We start from the raw sequence: 17,189 nt of genomic DNA, 5'->3' as shown, positions 1-17,189 counted from the left end.
TATGAAGTGCAGATTGAAACCAGGACTGCATGCATTTTCCTGATCGGCACTACGCACAAAGCAAACAATTTTTTAAAAACAAAATTAATCTAAGTAGCAGATCAGCGATGGTCTATCAGAGGTAAATAATAATTTCACTTCCCTGCCCCACCGGAAAGGAGGAGCTGATATCCTGAAATGTCTTACTTATTAAGCCAGTTCATGATACCAGAAATTGACAGTGGAAGGAGCTTTGGCATCTGCAAGGCTCAATTTTGACCGATTCCCAGCTATCACATGCACTGGTAACAGACCAAACTAGAGTGTACCAACCTGCACCAAAAAAGTAGAAGCCCATGACAGACTCAGAAAGGTGCAGGTAAGGACCTCTGGGGATGAATTGGTTCACTCTAGTATTTACATCATCTGATCACCATTAAAAAGAGCGAACAAACCAACCCTACAGCATACCAAAATGTGGGACAAATGCCTGTCTGATCAAGCCCTTTGTGGGCTGGTCAGTAAACATTTGTACAGGGCCTTCTGTTTTCTTCCAGCGCTGTTGCTGTGGTTCTTCCACTTATTATAGCATGTTTTAAGTTTTGTTGATGGAAAGCTAGCCCCTTCGGAAATTCACTAACCCGAAGGACCAGGTTTATAATTAGTAATTAATAACACTGCCCTTTTGTAAGGAAATGACTAATTATAATCTTACAATTATTTGTTTAGGTCCTAAGACAAGATACTGTTCAGATCATATACCTTACTCTACTCTTTTATCTTCTTACTTTACTCCCCCCCCGCCATATTTATGCTGTTTTAATTAACCATGTTTTATGTTGTTTATTGACTTGCTTCTCTTTGAGATCTGGGGAACCTCTATAATCTTCTTCAATGGGATTTTTCCATGACAGATCACCACAATTTTTTTTTTTTAAAAATGAACTAAAGTCACTTCTGGGACACCTCCAATATTAGGAGCCCTGAAGATTTAAGCTTAATTAGTTTCATAGTAGATCCGCCCCTGGGCCAACATTCAACACAGTAATCATAGTGAATATTGTTTATCCACTCTTTGATCCCTGTGCTTGTCCATGGGAGAACAACTCCTGCCATGAGGTGGCGATAGTTCCTGATTCCCACATTACTGTTTCTGCCTCATGTATTTCTGTTCTCAGGTTGTGCTGATCAGGACCAAGTCAAAACACTTTGTTACCTGAGGCAGATTAGCAAATGGGGTTATCTACTTTATGAATGTTTTAACATAATTGGTCAAAATCCTGTGTTTTAGTATATTAAGTCACTTTAGCATACTAAGTCAAAGAGTAGGCCCATTTGAATCAATAGAACATACTGAGGAGTTGACTCACTAAATTACCATTGATTCAACGGGCCTATTCTAGTGTAATTTACTAAGCTAAGCAATAGGATTTTGGCCATTATATACTAACATAACACATACAATATATTGTTATGATAAAGTTTCTTAAGATAATGTCATAGCTAGTCTGTGACAAATAAATGTTGTAAGATTGTCCAAGCTAAAACTTCAGCATTCATTCCTATAGCTGATTGATATGGCATTCTGGCAGAAAATTCTAAGTAGCTCACTGGACTCCCAATCCCAGAATTCTTCAGAATGGAGACATTTTAGTTTATGTGATACCAAACTGATATGACTCTGTAGCATAGATACAGGTGGGGTTCCACAGTCTCCCCATGTGTGAGTCTGCAGAGGTGTCTTCTACTGCCACTCCTTTACTTTTATGGTCTCTCGAGTTCTGATCCTAAAGACCGACTATGTGCAACGGAAATGACCGAAGAGGCAAGAGATTGGGAACAGTGATACCCTGACTGCTTATTTGTTTATTTTAAACAATTTAAACATGCTTTTCTGGACTATACTCTTCCAGTGTAACATGTTCAAGAGATGACAAACAAGGTGCAAAGGAGAGGCCATCACATCAGAACACAGCTGTAGAAGTTGCTGCTGAGAAGGCCTTGTCTCTCAGAATGCTATATTCAGATTTACTGAATGATGAGCTGGCGGAATAACTCACTGAATTGGAACATTTGGTTTGTGAGTTCCATTTCCCCACTTTACTTCTCAGGAGAAAAGCCAGACTGTGTAGCCTCGGGCAAGCTGCACAGTCACCGGGTGGCCCCAGATTAAATACTGTAAATGGTAAACTGTTTCTGAATAATTTATATCTGAAAAACCCTGATAAGTGTTTAACATGACTTGAAATCAATTTGACAACACATAATTTTTATTATGAAGCTCCACAGTGCTCAGACTCACACCAAAATAGATGTTCGTATGAGCACAGCTATTGGATCTTGCTGAAACATTAAGAAGCTGCCTTGGAAAGGCCCTGCAAACAACTGGCCACATTATCCCCCTGGATCTCGTGGTCTTTTCTTTGAACATTTCAAGGTGTACATTGTGAGACCCAAGTCAATGTATTTTGCATCATCATGAACACTGCTTGATCAATTTCTTACTGAGGCACTTGCCCTTAACTAGTGGACAAAAATACTGGGGCAGACTCACAACATACACATACACCATATTCACATATAGCTCAGAAACCCAAAGCTTTGCCAAATTAATTTCGATAATTGACTTTACCCTCATTCTAATTCCTTTGTGTATTCTAGTTTTGTATTTTTTAAAAGTTAATTCAGATGTCCTTCTAGAAAAGGAATTTGGTAGAACAGAAGCTGAAAAATCTTGCTTGACTACATTCCTGTAAGTCCCCAAACGCTGTGGCTTCCGGGGATCCTGGGAACTGTAGTCAAAAAGTAACTTTCCCAAGTTCTGAGGCAGAAAAGAGCAGTTCCTCTCCTCAACATTTGTAAGCATTTGCTTTGTCCAAAGGCTGTAGCACTCAACTTTTCCACAGAACCACAAAGGGCAGCTGCACTTTTGAGAGACACGCGGCTAATTTTATTTATCTTTCCCCAGATAGAAAGATTCTCCCTTTTCTTCACCATGCAGGCTATTTAAATGGGTAAAAGGTTACTGCACTAGGTGAAAGGTTACCAGGCTGCCACCAGGTCACCGATATCAATGATTGACAGCACTGAATCACCAAGCCATGACCTGACAGATTCCAAAGAGCAGAAAGGAGCCAACTTTCAGTTCAGTCAACAACATCAACAGTCCCCTAGGAAGGTCTCCTTCCCCCATGGCCTGTTTAATGGATGAACCAAGGCCTTTACGCCTGAGTGGACAGCAAGGGCCTTTTCCCCTCTGTTGGTGTTTGGAGGATGGTAATAGTGGTGGAATTGTCCAGGAGTTCACCTGATCCTGCAACCATCCCAGAGAGGTCAGAGTTTAACACTTAGTGTGGTGTAAGCAAAATGTTGAGAACAAGTGCCTGAGCGAGAAGCTGTCCTCCAAAGATCCCCAGATTGGTGAGGGCAAGGCTGGCCCTGCCGTTAGGCAAAGTGAGAGAAGTGCCTGATGGATGGATGCTGCAGGGTGGGAAAAGCAGGAAACTGTTGGGGAGGCTAATTGTGAGCCACCTAAGCTAGCTTGCTGCCCTCCAGCATACCAGAGGGGCCCATTCCCTTGTCAGAATTGAAGTCATGTTCAGCTGCCAGTTGGGTTGGCTTCTGTATGCAGAATAGAGATGGATGCCATCTTGTCCTCCACCTCAGTCACTAAAACAGCTTAACCTACTCCTGGCCCCTATCAATTAATGGGCCCCTTGTCTCAGTTCAGAGCTTGGCAAAGTTACTTTTTTGGTCCATGACTCCCAGAATCCTCAGCTCTTGTGCATACTATAGACCTCTGCCCTGGCTCTGCTGCCACATTAGAGTCTCAAATTTCTGAATTTTGATTTCATTAAACACTGGCATCGGTTATCACATGGGATAGAGGCAAGTGCTTGTCTTGGCTAAAAGTGTCACTTGAGGTATATATGGAAGGAAACTGGGACCATAATTTACATCCTTGACTCAATCAACGTTCAGAAATGTGTGTATATGAATAGGTGTTATAGCTTATGCCTTGCAGAGTGAATATAGATCAAGGTGATTTAAATTAGTAACTTAAACCAAATGAGAAAAAGGCAATTTGAAACATTATTTTCAATAAACAATATTAATGAAAAAAAATCAGGAAAAGGCTGTATGGTGGTTCAAGATTCCATAAATGCAATTGAACAAACAGCAAGCTTTCATGGACAAAACCCCACTTCCTCATGCTTATGTACCAATATTTATAACAGAGCAGAAAAATTGCAAATAAAAGTCTAAAAAATTCATGGGACTTATTCAAGCATACTTTTGGAGCCTCGTGGCACAGTGGTTAAACTGCTGTACTGCCGCTAAAACTGTGCTCACGACCTGGGGTTCAATCCCAGGTAGCTGGCTCAAGGTTGACTCAGCCTTCTATCCTTCCGAGGTCGGTAAAATGAGTACCCAGCTTGCTGGGGGGGGGGGGCAATTTATAGCCTGCATAATTAATTTGTAAACCACCCAGAGAGTGCTTGAAGCGCTATGGGGCGGTATATAAGCAGCACACTTTGCTTTTTTGCTTTGCTTTAGATGTCCCCCTTTATAAAAAATGTGTGGTAAAGTGTTAAATCACAATACATACATAGACCTATATCCTGCTGCCTAAACACAAGGAAGAAAGGTAATCATGTCATTGCACACACACCCCTCCTCTGCTCTGACAGGTTTCCTGTTATGTGACTAATCTTGCAGCTCAGTCAAGACTAGGCATGTGACAGGGACTCTCTGGGGAATCTATCTATCTGTCTATCTAATTTATCTATCTATCATCAGTGATTTAAAATTTTGCCATTTTTGGCATAGCCACAGTGGCTGGGAGATTCTGGGAATTGTAGTTCAGAAGTACAGCGTTTCCAATTTCTGACAGAGCTGCTATGTAGGGCTGGCCAGAACCCCGCTTCTCAAGCGGGTCCAACTGCGAGTGGGCCTTCCATGTCAGGTTCCCCAACAAGGCCATTCACCACCTGCAGCTCCCAATAGACTGCGGTGGGGGATCAGCAACCACACTGAGGGAGCAGCAGGGGGCACCGAAGAGGAAAAGAAGTGTGTGGCAACCCCAAAGGGGCTATATAAGGAGGAGCTGAGGACAAAGGAGGAGGACCTATGGGCAGATGCTGTCAACTGGGAGCTGTGTCAGTGGATAGTGTAGAGGAGACGGAGAGTACAATCCACGGAGTAGCCAGTGTACTGAGCTTCTAGTGCCTCCTGAGCAGCATCTCTAAGCCAATTTTAATGTAGCCCACGGCTACAATGGACAAAATTGGACAAAATGTTCTCCCCAGGATGCACTGGAGCTCTAGGGACACAAGGCATCCCAGTCCTACATCTGCAATCCAGCCAGTGTGTGTGTGTGTGTTACTATATCTATATAGGTATGTACGTGTGTGTGTGTGTGTGTGTGTGTACATCCTACAACTGCAATCCAGCCCATACATACACACACACACACACACACACACACACACATGCAGTGGTGCCTCACATTGCGACGTTAATTTGTTCCACAAAAATCGCTGCAGAACGAAAATGTTGCAATGCAAAATAAAAAAACCCATAGAAACGCATTAAAACGTGATTAGCGAAATTCCCCCATAGGGAATATCGCAAAGCAATATATATCTGTATTTGCAGATATGTATACTTATATTTAATTTTTAATGCTGTTTTTTTTCCCTGGAAGTCCCCAGGAGTATTGATTTTTTTCCCCTTCAATTTTGTTTTCTTTAATTCTATTCTATTCCGGACATTTAGGGTCCTGCTGCAGCCCATGCCACTTTTAAGGCAAAACCTCAGCCCCCAAGCCCACCAAAATTGCCCACCCCTGCTCTAAGCACTTGAGTAGGTTTTAGGTAGTTACCTTCCCCTAAGTCCTGGGCTACATTAAAATTATCAGAGAAGGAAAAGCAGAAGTGGCATGGGACTCTTATTTTCAAGATGAGAATAGAAAAGAAACACATATGCCCTATCCATATTATATTGGTGTTGTTAACGTGCCATCAAGTTGCTCCCAACTCAAGGCAACTCTATGAATTAATGACTTCTAAAAAGTTCTGATATTAAGAGCTCTTCTCAGATCTTGCAAACTAAAAACCATGGCATTTTTTATCTTATGTGAGATCTTCCACAAATTATGAGCGGAAAACTATAACAAATTAATTGTGTGTTTGTGTGTAAAGGAAATTTAACAGCAATGAGGTGCCTGTTTGTGCAGACAGGAAATAGTGTAACTACTTAAAAGTAAGATTCTACACTCTGGAGAAGTCTCATCCCAGCATAACGCACTAAAGGTTAATATCTAGGGTTGACAAGTCTCAGTGCTGAAGTCAAAGCTTGATTTATGCATTTTGTGTGTGTGTGTGTGTTGACTTTAAGATCTGTCTATCAACTCTTCCATAGTTGATGTTTTGGCTCATGGGCTGGGTGTAAAATTGTTTGTTTCTGTGTTGGGTTTGCACAATATCAGGAGTCATGATGACTGGGGAGAGATAGCTGCTCGGTACATGTGCTAAGGCCATCATGTCATTTGTAGCAAGTCAGGGAATGGAGTGACAGCCTCATGACTCATGAGCCTTCTTGAGTCTGGAAGGAAACCCTCAAAGGGACTTATGATGAGCATTGTACAAGCCCCAGCAGCAGAGCAGGGCCTGGGGAAACTCCCCAATGTATAACAGACACAGCAGGCGATGAGAACCAGAGCGGGAATGCCAGGAACTGCTAATGATAAGCACTTATCCAGACCACCCCAAAATGGTTTGATTTCCTGGCTCTAGGGTACCATGTTGCTTAGTTAGCTATATTTTACCTGGATTCTGAGCCCATTTAGCCAGAGACCTCTCATCTCCATTTCTACAACCAGCTGTCCCAGAACCAGTTCAAGTTCAGACCTAACTTTTGCCCACTTGACCCCAAAATATTGCAGGGGGCCATTCTCTTGGTCCCATTGCTTGTAGGTCCCCAAAAGGGAGTTGCAGGGTTCAGTAGCAATCTAGTCTCTATATACACACACAGAGAGAGATGAGCTACATTGAATTGTTTCTACTGGGAACCAAGCAGGCAATAAATTCTGACTACATGAGTGCATGAGAACACAAGTAAAGCTAAACCACATTTTGGGGTTATGTATTAATCAATTGCTTGATTAATATATATACACACAGTATATACAGTATATACAGTATATGTGTGTGTGTGTACACACACACACACACAGTACAGTATATACATCTTCTTGAAAATATTCTCAGCAATTCATGTTGTTTTCAACATTTGGCAAAATAGCAGCTTAAAAATAATACAGTAATCAGTATTTCTGTTCTGTTTCATGTTCAACAGATCTATTTGCTTGATCTCTTTTGGCATCTTCAGAACTGCCTGCTTTCATTGCTTCCTGCTATTACATAGGGATTAGTCATGATGTCAGTCAGTTATATCCTGTAAGAGTTGATTACGTCATTGTATTTAATGATTGTGCAGTATCGTAATACATGTTTCATTAAATACATGCACGTGTTTCATATGAGGCATGATTGTCTCTTCAGATCATTGGCCTTGGGCACTGAATGATTAGTTTCTCATCAGCTACCTATCTTTTGCATGACAAACCTACTGTGATTTTAATGACAGGCAGATGTTTAATAGCTTCCATAACTGCTGAGAAAAGCTGACCCTGTTGAATTCTTGACTGTATACATAGCAGAACAGACACACTTGAGAATACTGGGTTGAGCAGTGGCGGTGGTTTGAATTAAGACACAAAGCTAAGAGTGAGAGTCAGGACTAAAAGGAGGAAAATGGTAGATTATAGTATTTGTGCAGAGCATCAAACCCAACTTCAGCACAGGGTGATCTATACATTTAAGAGGGTGATAGGAGGATAGGATTAATGAGTCATCAGTGTATCATGGCTTTGAGTTCCTCTGTGCAATCATGAGGACTAGAAACTCTCTTTACAAAACAAATACTAACAAACTGATACACACCCTATTTTTAGCAATCCTTTCCTGTCACCCAGTACTGTACTGTATGTCATTTCCTTTCCAATTCATGTGCCAGTTGCACAGTTACTCAAGCTTTGATGTCTTCTGGGAACTTTGCACAATCAACTGAATATTAATTTAGGATGGCAGCATGCCTGATGCACATTAATATACCCGTGGGTAGCAGTAATCATTCCTTGTAAAAAAATGAGGTATACTTTTCAAATGAGCAAACAAAATCAAAATAGTTGCTAAATAACAAAAGGAAGCATCAGCAGCTGAGTTTAGAATACATTTAATAGGGAACAACAACTGGACTAATTAAGTTAGAACCCTAGAGGTGTGGCTCAGAGTTGCACGTAAACTTAATAAATCACTTTATTTACATATATTCCTAAATCAACAGGGATTCTCATTACCTGAATAATCGAAGCCACTAATCACTCCCCTCTCTGTAATATTTGATGTGTGTAGCCTTCTAACTCTACTACTTGATAAAGCCCAGTATGTCTGAACAAATCCTCTCTTTCAAGCTGAATCACTCACTGAATGTCTTCTGCCAACTACGGACATGCAATAATGGGCTCAAGCTACAGGAAGCCAAATTTAGGCTGAATATCAGGAAAAAAATTCTTAACTTTTAGAGCAGTATGACCATGAAAACAATTGCCTCGGGAGGTGGTGAGCACTCCAATGCAGAAGACATTCAAGAGAAAATTAGACAGCCCATCTGTCAGATCTGCTTTGACTTGGATTCCTGTGTTGAGCAGGGTGTTGGACTTGATGACCTTATAGGCCCCTTCCAACTCAGTGATGCTATGATTCTAAGACAGTAGGAAATGTTCAAGTTGGTGGTGAACTGAAGACCCATTTTTGGTCTTCAGCTGATCTGCTGAGATTGGTGTACCCTTGAGAGAAGTCTTATGTTTTCCAACTTGAAATTGCCACCATTGAAACAGTAGTATTTGCAAAACATCAATGATGGGGTTGGACAATTTGTGGAGCTAGGCTGCAGTGCTTTTAATCCCTGTCCCTTAGTGCTCTGCACCTTAGGGCTGACGGGAGCAGCAGCCCAACAATATATACAAAGCTGCAAGTTATCTCCCTTTGCTCTAAAACGCAACGCTCCACACACCTGAAACCACCACCAAGTCCAGAAACAGCTCAGTATAATTTATTTTCCTTCCTCTCCTTCTGATTGAATTATGTCTGGAAGTAGCGTCACACCGTCACCACCCCACGAGTCATTCACATGACTTAAGAGCTCTTATCTGATGTTCCTGGCCTAGAATGAGCTGCAAGTGTCTCCTTCTGATCCTCACATGCAACCTTGACGTGGGAATTCCCCCCCTCTGTTGTGGGGATAACTTTAGCTTTGGAAGCCCCCTCTGCTGCCAAGACAGGCGTCATGGTATATCTGGTGCTGATGGTACGGCCCGACACGCACCGATATTCTGCCTGCTCTTTTTTCTCTTTCCCATTCTGGCAAAGGGTGAGCTCCACCGGGACGGAGGTGGTGGTTTCTTTCTTGATGACATGAATAGAGAGCTGGGTACAGGGAGGGACCTTGGCAGGCAACAGGACCTCCACCTTCTCATTGGTGGTGGTGGACTCGTGTTTCCCCTTCTCCACCACAAAGACATTGCTACCTTCCACGGTCACCTGGAAAGAGAAGCCAAGTTTTAAGGACGTGGTGTTGCAGAAATGGAAGCTTTGGAAAATGTTGGTCGTGTACTCCCGGCAGGTGTTGGCGGTGAATGCTTGCTCATATTCCGTACAGTTGGTTCCTATGATCTCATCGATCAGAACATCCTTCTCAGCCTCCACTTTTTTCTGGTCCCACAGTAGCTTTGCAGTGATGACGGGACGGCCAGGCTGCAGCGGCCGCAGGTGAGACAAGCTATCGTCAAAATCGAGCTCCGTTTTGTAGTCGCGAATGCGCTCCCCAGGCCAGGCGATATGATACCATCCCCCCCGGTTTGGGTGCTTATACAACAGCCACACACCTCTCTGCACCACGTGGGAGGAGACCCGGTCATTGAAGTAACCATAGGTGAGGTTGGTCTCCTCCTGAACCACCTTCCGCTGGCCTTCGTAGTTAGGATTTTCATAGAGAGTGATCAGAGGCTCGGAGAGGTCATGATGAACCAGTCGGAGAGACGAAATTTTGTTGTTCTTGTCAATCTCTTCATAATTCCCTTCCTCAAAGGCAAGACCATCCCCTTCAAATTTAGAGGTAGTGTAGGCTACCCAGGGTTGCCCGATCACCTTCAGAGAGGAGATGCAGTTGCCAAAATCCAGCTCGTGCAGATCAGGGACATCACTGGTGAACTCTTTGCTGAGCCCCTCAAAATTGGCCTTGTCGTACACAATTATCTTGTTCATGCTGGGTTTTGAGGTGGCCATTTAAGATTCCCTTGCAGGAGCTTCTTCCAAGGCAAATGGAGGTCAAAGAATTTTGAGGTGGGGCCTTGTCCCAGGTTTGTGCTGCTAGAAAGAATGGTTAAAATCAGTTAATTCCTTGCACAGTTGTACTGTAAAGATCCCACAGAGAGGCAAACGCCGACAGGGGCCAGGCTCTGCACTCCCCTCCACCCCCAGCTGCAAAATGTATTACTGCCATGCTCACAGAAAATAAGCTTTTCCTCACTGGAATCAGTGTGTGCTTCCTGCCTGCCTTGTTTCCAGATGAAATTGGGATTTATCTCTTCAGAAAAAGATGTACACCTTGCTTACTAACCACTCAACCATGCACCTGAGAGGCTCCTGGGGACAAGTCGTTCAGAGAGCACACATTCTTGATTGAAAATGGGTGCTGCAGTAAACTCAGCAGTGAGGGGGGTGGTAGGTACTGCAAGGACAGAGGGAGAGAACTACACAACACACAGGTTTCAAGTTATCCACCCTTGACCTACATGGTCCTTTATCTCTTTTTTTTTTCAGATCCCTCAAGATCCCTATTTTCTGTGATACTCAATATTTTGAAGGAGGGGGGGAGCAATTTGTAAGGGTCCAAAGTCTGGGAGCAGGCATGGCCACCCTTTCTCCCCACCCCACCCCACCCCACCCCACCCCAAGGAATGATTGCTGAGGTATTGTCTCAAAGCAAGACTTGCCAATAGGCTGTTGAAATTAGGCCAAAGGTTGACCACCTTTGGCTTAATCCTTCAGTCACCATCACAATGGCAACAAAGGATCCGCCTATGGAATAGCATTTCCTCCCATCCCCTCCTTGATTATCTTCATGTCTTTCTCCCTCCCTCCCTCCCTCCCTTCCTTGTTTCCTTTGTTTCTTCTGTTGTCAGTCACTGAGGTAGTAGGATTGGCGACCCATTGGTGATTCCAGAGAAGACGTCTGGAATATTAAAAATATTAGCATATTAAAAATGTGAAGGCAACATGCAAATGAATGTCTTAATTCAGGTGGCTGGACTGAGAAGAAGGTTTCATGATGGGGTGCTTTGTTAAAAAAAAAAATGTGGATGCTCAAGAAGTGCAAGTTTAACATTAAGAGAATGCCACAAAACAGCCGGGCCTCTCCCATTAGCAGAAGTTGGTATGTCAGTCCTCACGCCTAACAAGGCCAACTTGATGTGATGCAGGTGCAGATATGATTAACTCTCATGCAGCTTTTAAAAAAGATAGTTGTGGCATTAAGGGGAGGGGCCAATTTAGATCAGGGCCCAGCCTTGTGGGTTGTTGTTTTTTCTTATTACCAAACAAAACCATTAAAGAGGGAAAGGCACAAGAATGGACGTTTACTGATGGATGGCACTGCTAGTGTCAACAGAAAGGATACTTGGTCAAACCTTTCCACTTTATAATGAGATTGTTGTATTTCTGTTTAATTCATAGTCATTTTTTTTATATTTTCATTTATGTTTAGAAATTTGCATCTGCAAAGTTTATGCAGGTTTTTGGTTCTCCTTTGTGTTTGTCAATGGTGTGTTTTCTCTTTTCTTCTTCTTCTTCTTCTTCTTCTTCTTCTTCTTCTTCTTCTTCTTCTGCTGCTGCTGCTGCTGCTGCTGCTGCTGCTGCTGCTGCTGCTGTGTATAAGCAACAGGATCAATTTACTGAGCCCTTCATGCTGATTTCTTCTTTAGCCCCATTTGGGAGGCAAAACTGAACTCTGTGATCTTTTGGCTGGAGCTACATTCTTTTTCTGTTTGCTAATAGGATTTCCTCCAGTGTAACTCTGTAGCTATCCTGTAATCTAATACACATCACAAGTGATGGGGAGGCAACCTAATCTTTGGGACAGATGTAGGCCCATGTGCCCTATGTTGCAATGCTTGGATTAAAGCCTGGATTTCTGCTGGTACACCAGAAACCCCAAGGCACCAACACCAGTTTAACCTTTTGCTTAGCCTTTTTCAACCCTTAGCTGGGCCACCAAAGGGCACTCTTGCCTCTTCAAACCAAGATGCAGAACTACTCAATGCCAACCAGGTTATCCTGGCACTCTTCCCATCCATAGCAGCAAACATTCATCAACATCAAACTGAAGAGCTAAAAATGTGTTGGGTTTTCATGGAACCCAAAGTCTGCAGCCTGAGGCAGCTGCCTTATTTTGCTTAATTGCAGGGGCAGCCCTATCTCTAAAACAAGGCTTAAATTCTGGACTAACTGATGTGACTGTTTTTGGGTGGGATTAATGAGTATGTCATTTTTCTTGCTCTGGACAGGCAAAAAAAGCTGTCTATTCTCTTTTTATACATACAGGACCACAACTTGCAAAACTGCTGTCTAGTTCTGGAACATGTGAAAACAGGGGCAAGGCCGTAAGAATGGGGAATCAGAACCTAAGCACATGGTGAAGCATTTCAGAAACCGAGTCTCTCTAAATTCTGAGGAAAATAAATCTCTGATCACATCTATTCAGCTTTTGCATATGAATGGCCACTTTCCAGCAGTGAACAGAACAGCTGAATTAATCTTAAGGCTCATTCACACAACCACAGATCATGCAGACTAAGCTGATCCACAGAGAATTCCATATGTAGCTAAATAACTGTGTGATTGCTGGACCACATGCTCATTTCATATCTCAAGTAATATTTACTGAACTGAGTCTCTTGACTTCTGGCATTTTTTCCCCCTTGGCTCAATGAATGTGGTTTAGATTGCAAGCTGGAGATAATTATGAGCAATGCAATAACCCTCCACAAAACAACCTATTGGTCACTCTGAGCTTTTCTTTGGCTTTGTGAGTTGGTCATATATGTTTTTTTGCCTCCCCCATAGGCATCCTTCAGTCTCAAGAGACTATGGTAACATGCTCTGAATCGAGGAGTGTCCTCTCCAGAGCATGAAGCTCGGGTAAGGTAATATGGAGGATAGGCTGTTACCCAAGCAGCAGATCCCCCCTCTCCGCATTGCTGAAATGATCCAATGGAGAGGCAAGAGCCAATACAACTGGTTCCAGCAATGTCGCAGGAGTTGGCAGAACGACACATGCTGCCTTCGGAACTCCAGCTCCGGATTTTGCCTCGAGGTTAACTCCTGAACCCTTTTCCATGAGCGGATATAGCCACAAGGCAGTGGAGGTTTGAAATCAGAGTTTTCCTTCTCCTAGATGGGCTGCCTTCCATGGCTGACGAGCCCCACCACCCTGCCTGAGGGTGCTGAAAATGTGGCCATGACTGATTTCAAGATGGGGCAAGGTCCTCCACCAGGGCAGCTAAGGTGCAGACCAGCCCTAACGATTGACAGAATGAGGCAGCGGCGTCAGGCAGCAGGATACCATGAGAGGCAAATTCAGCTTCTCCCACTGAGAGGACCTCTGTCATTGCTGCTTTGAGTAGACTCCTCACCCACCCCTAAGCCTCCTCTTTCTATTGCCCTTGTGCTCCTCCTTCCTAAATATTGGCTACGTGGTTCCTCATATCTCCATTCTTACCTGCCTGTATTCTACGCAACGACATACAAAACAACGGACACCATGTTATGCAGCTCCAACCTGCCAACAATATTGTTTTACAAAACAGGAAAACGAAGAAAAGGACTGGTGTCAAGCAGGTGAAACTATTCTCATGACAGTATTGGCAACAATACTGGGAACAGTTGAAGGCACCAGGGGAAAAGGTAGGACAAATAGGAGATGGATTCACTCATAAAGGAAGCCACAGCCTTAAGACTGCAAAAGCTGAATAGGGCTGTTGATGGTAAAACTTTTTGGAGGTCACTCATTCCCAGTGCCAGAGAACAGCACCTAACAGTCCTCACCACATCCACAGTTGCCCTTGCCACTGTACAACTAACTTCCACCTCTACTGTTCTCCTTCTTATCTTGAATGCACTATTTATAATCATTGCTGGGGGGTAGAGGATTGACTAGATCCTCTTCCACTCTTTCTTGCGTCCATTGACTTTCATGGATCTACAGAATGGCAATGGATTACATGTCTCTGTTGAACAACAACAAAGACAAAAAAAATATAGCCAAGAAATGACAGTGAACTACAGTATGTCTGGTTCAAACTATTTCTTTGCCGGGCCAAGCAGAAGGCACTCCAGAGGCAAAGTCTTCCTCTCTACTTAAGACAGTGATTTTCCTTGTTTTTTTTAAAGTTTCGCTAAGGTTTCAAGCATATGTTAAAGAATAGTAAACTCCTCCAAGAGTGAACACAGATGGTGAGTCCCAACAGGGCTGGTGTGAAAATTGTACTATGACAAAACAAGGAAAAGGAACGAGCATGTTTGCGGGAACCCTAACATTTGCCATCTAATGTACATAGATTAGATAGATAAATAAAATTATATATATAAACTATACACACAGAGACTTTTTTAAAAACTTTTAAAATTAAAAAGAATAAAAACAAGAAAGCCTCCAAAAGGACAAGCTTTCCCTTCCATAACAGTGATATGAGAATTGAGTTTGTTAGGTATCTCCAGAATTTTGACATCAGTTTGAAAAACAGATGGATAAACAGGATGGGAAAGAATATCTTAAAGCAGGGGTCCCCAAACTCCCCGCCATGGACCCATCCCAGTCTATGGCCTTGGAAGGACCGGGCTGCCCAGATCAGATGAGCGGACAAGCAGAAGGGGAGCAGCAAGCGAAGCTCTGCCTCCTGTCTCTTATTAGGTTCTAAGGCCTCTGCTGATCTGACGGGAAGTGGAGCTTCAACTGCAGCTCACCTCCTCCTTCTGCTCCGCATTTCCTTTTGTTACAGGTGTGGAAACTTATCTGAGAGGCAGAAATAACTTGCATAACAAGTACCCCCCCCCCATCCTTGGGAGAATGGTCTTCAACTAAACCGATCCCTGGTGTCAAAAAGATCGGGGACCGCTGCCCTAAAGGACATGGCTAGCGGCATGAATGAATGTCGTTTTGAAAAATAAAAGAACAATAATAGTGTTCAAGTCGATACAAGATAATGATTAAGCGTATCAGCTATGCCCTGGAAGACTCCTTTCTCAATCTCAGCTGCCATGTCAGGGAACTCAAGGACCCAGTAAGACAGTAATACTGACCGAAATTCAAAAGGTTGAGTCCGTAATGTTATCATAAAAATAGCATAATCATTGCTGTAATAAAGTAGCCAAACTATTTAAATCACTGGCAAGATAGTACCAGTATTTTTTTTTTGTGAATTTGGATGGAATTCTTGGGCTCCTTGGCCAATTCAGGTCGATCCAGTATGGCAAGTTCCCAGCACGCCTAGGAGCCATTCACCTTGATCAATAGTACCAGGTTAGCACAAGTTCCTGTCGTGAAAGGTACTCTGTGGCATCGTCTTTGCCCCCATTCCAATCCCACGAAGCCCGTTTAGGCAAACGTGACCTACCTTTGAAGGTTCAGGTTGACAGCTTTCTTGTCTCCACACAATCACCTCGGTAGGAGAAGAATTTATACTCTGGCGTTAATGAACACACCTCTTTAATAGGAAGCAGGGCTGGCTTTGATCTTGTCAGAACCTGAACAGACAACTGCAGGTTTCAGCTGCCTCAGACAACAGCGCATACTCCCACACGTGTCTTGGGGAGACTGGAATGTCCTTCATCCTGAACAGGGCATTCCTGCTGCCACACCTCCTTTCCATCCCCTTGCATGACAGTGACTTCTCACTATTTATGTTGGTGGGTTCCATTCTTGGTCCTGCTAAGACATTGCTTTGATGGTGGCTTTTATTTAAAGGCAACTCCCTTAGGTTCATCAGTCTATGCATAACCAGAAGATGAACAGGTTGCAGCAGACCCACACCTTTGTAATTCAGCAACTCACTCCAGTTGCTTTCTTCTGTGTTGTTGCCATACATCCAATTAATTCTGATTCATACTGTGGGAAGCAGTTACACAATCCCTACATGGAAAAGATCAGGAAAGGCTTCCTACATACTTCCTGAGAAAGCAGGGGACACTTTGCTAGACTCAGGATTGATCGACAGTTTTATTCAACCAAGGACTGAGATTTTAAGGGAGTTAATTGCACCTCTATATTATAATATCCATTATCAAAACCTTTTTAGATACTACCTGATTAAAAAAAACCTAATTCTGGGTTGTTCAGTTTATAAATCAGTAATAAAATACTGGACAATCACATATACACTCTCACTGAAACTAGATTTCTACCCTTTACTGTAAATTTTACATCAATTTGGAGTTTTATGGAGGATACAGACAGTTAAGCAAAGGAAAGACAGATTTCACAGGTAAGTCTACCATACTTTTAGCTACTTATCTAAATTATCCATTTGTAATTTCAGAATGCCTAGAGAAAATAGTTCAGGAGTAGGTTGTTATAATCACTACTCATCCTTGCAAAGTCAGACTACCAGGTATATTCCTAAAGATACTCCCTGTGCAAAAAGGCCCTTTCAAGAATGGCATGTTATCATTTCAAAATGACTGCATGCCCTACATATGTATACGTTGGGCATGGCAGGGCACCCAGAAATGGAAGATTGATGGCACCAGAAGAGAGGCTTCCCAAATCTGGAACACATTTCTCATAGACACCCCACGGCCCTTTCTAATTACTGGCTTTAAACAGAAGGTAAGAGGCCTTTCAATCTTTCACTGGTTGTAGGCTCCCAATGTATGATCTGACATTACACTCATTCTCTTGTATTTATTTTTAATGCTTATTATTTCACACTGGTTTTATGCTTCTATGTCTCATACCTTAGCATGGTATGACACCCTGAATGTTCTAAGAATATCGAGCAAAGAGAAACTGCAGTTTTTAATAGGCTTCAT

The 17,189-nt window shown here is 42.8% G+C and overlaps 1 pseudogene across 1 annotated transcript; it reads right to left on the bottom strand.

The window, feature by feature from the left end:
- Positions 1-8,261: 8,261 nt before the first annotated feature.
- Positions 8,262-16,176, bottom strand: LOC110079930 (epidermal differentiation-specific protein pseudogene; annotated as a pseudogene). Its single transcript, XR_013542784.1, has 2 exons — positions 15,776-16,176; positions 8,262-10,472 (listed from the first exon to the last, which is right to left on the bottom strand). The product of XR_013542784.1 is annotated as an epidermal differentiation-specific protein pseudogene (transcript).
- Positions 16,177-17,189: the final 1,013 nt, after the last annotated feature.

This window comes from Pogona vitticeps, chromosome 2 (assembly GCF_051106095.1).
Source record: "Pogona vitticeps strain Pit_001003342236 chromosome 2, PviZW2.1, whole genome shotgun sequence".
Taxonomy (NCBI): domain Eukaryota; kingdom Metazoa; phylum Chordata; class Lepidosauria; order Squamata; family Agamidae; genus Pogona; species Pogona vitticeps.
The sequence above is the reverse complement of the archived record's forward strand: the minus strand, read 5'-3'. Positions and strand labels throughout refer to the sequence as shown.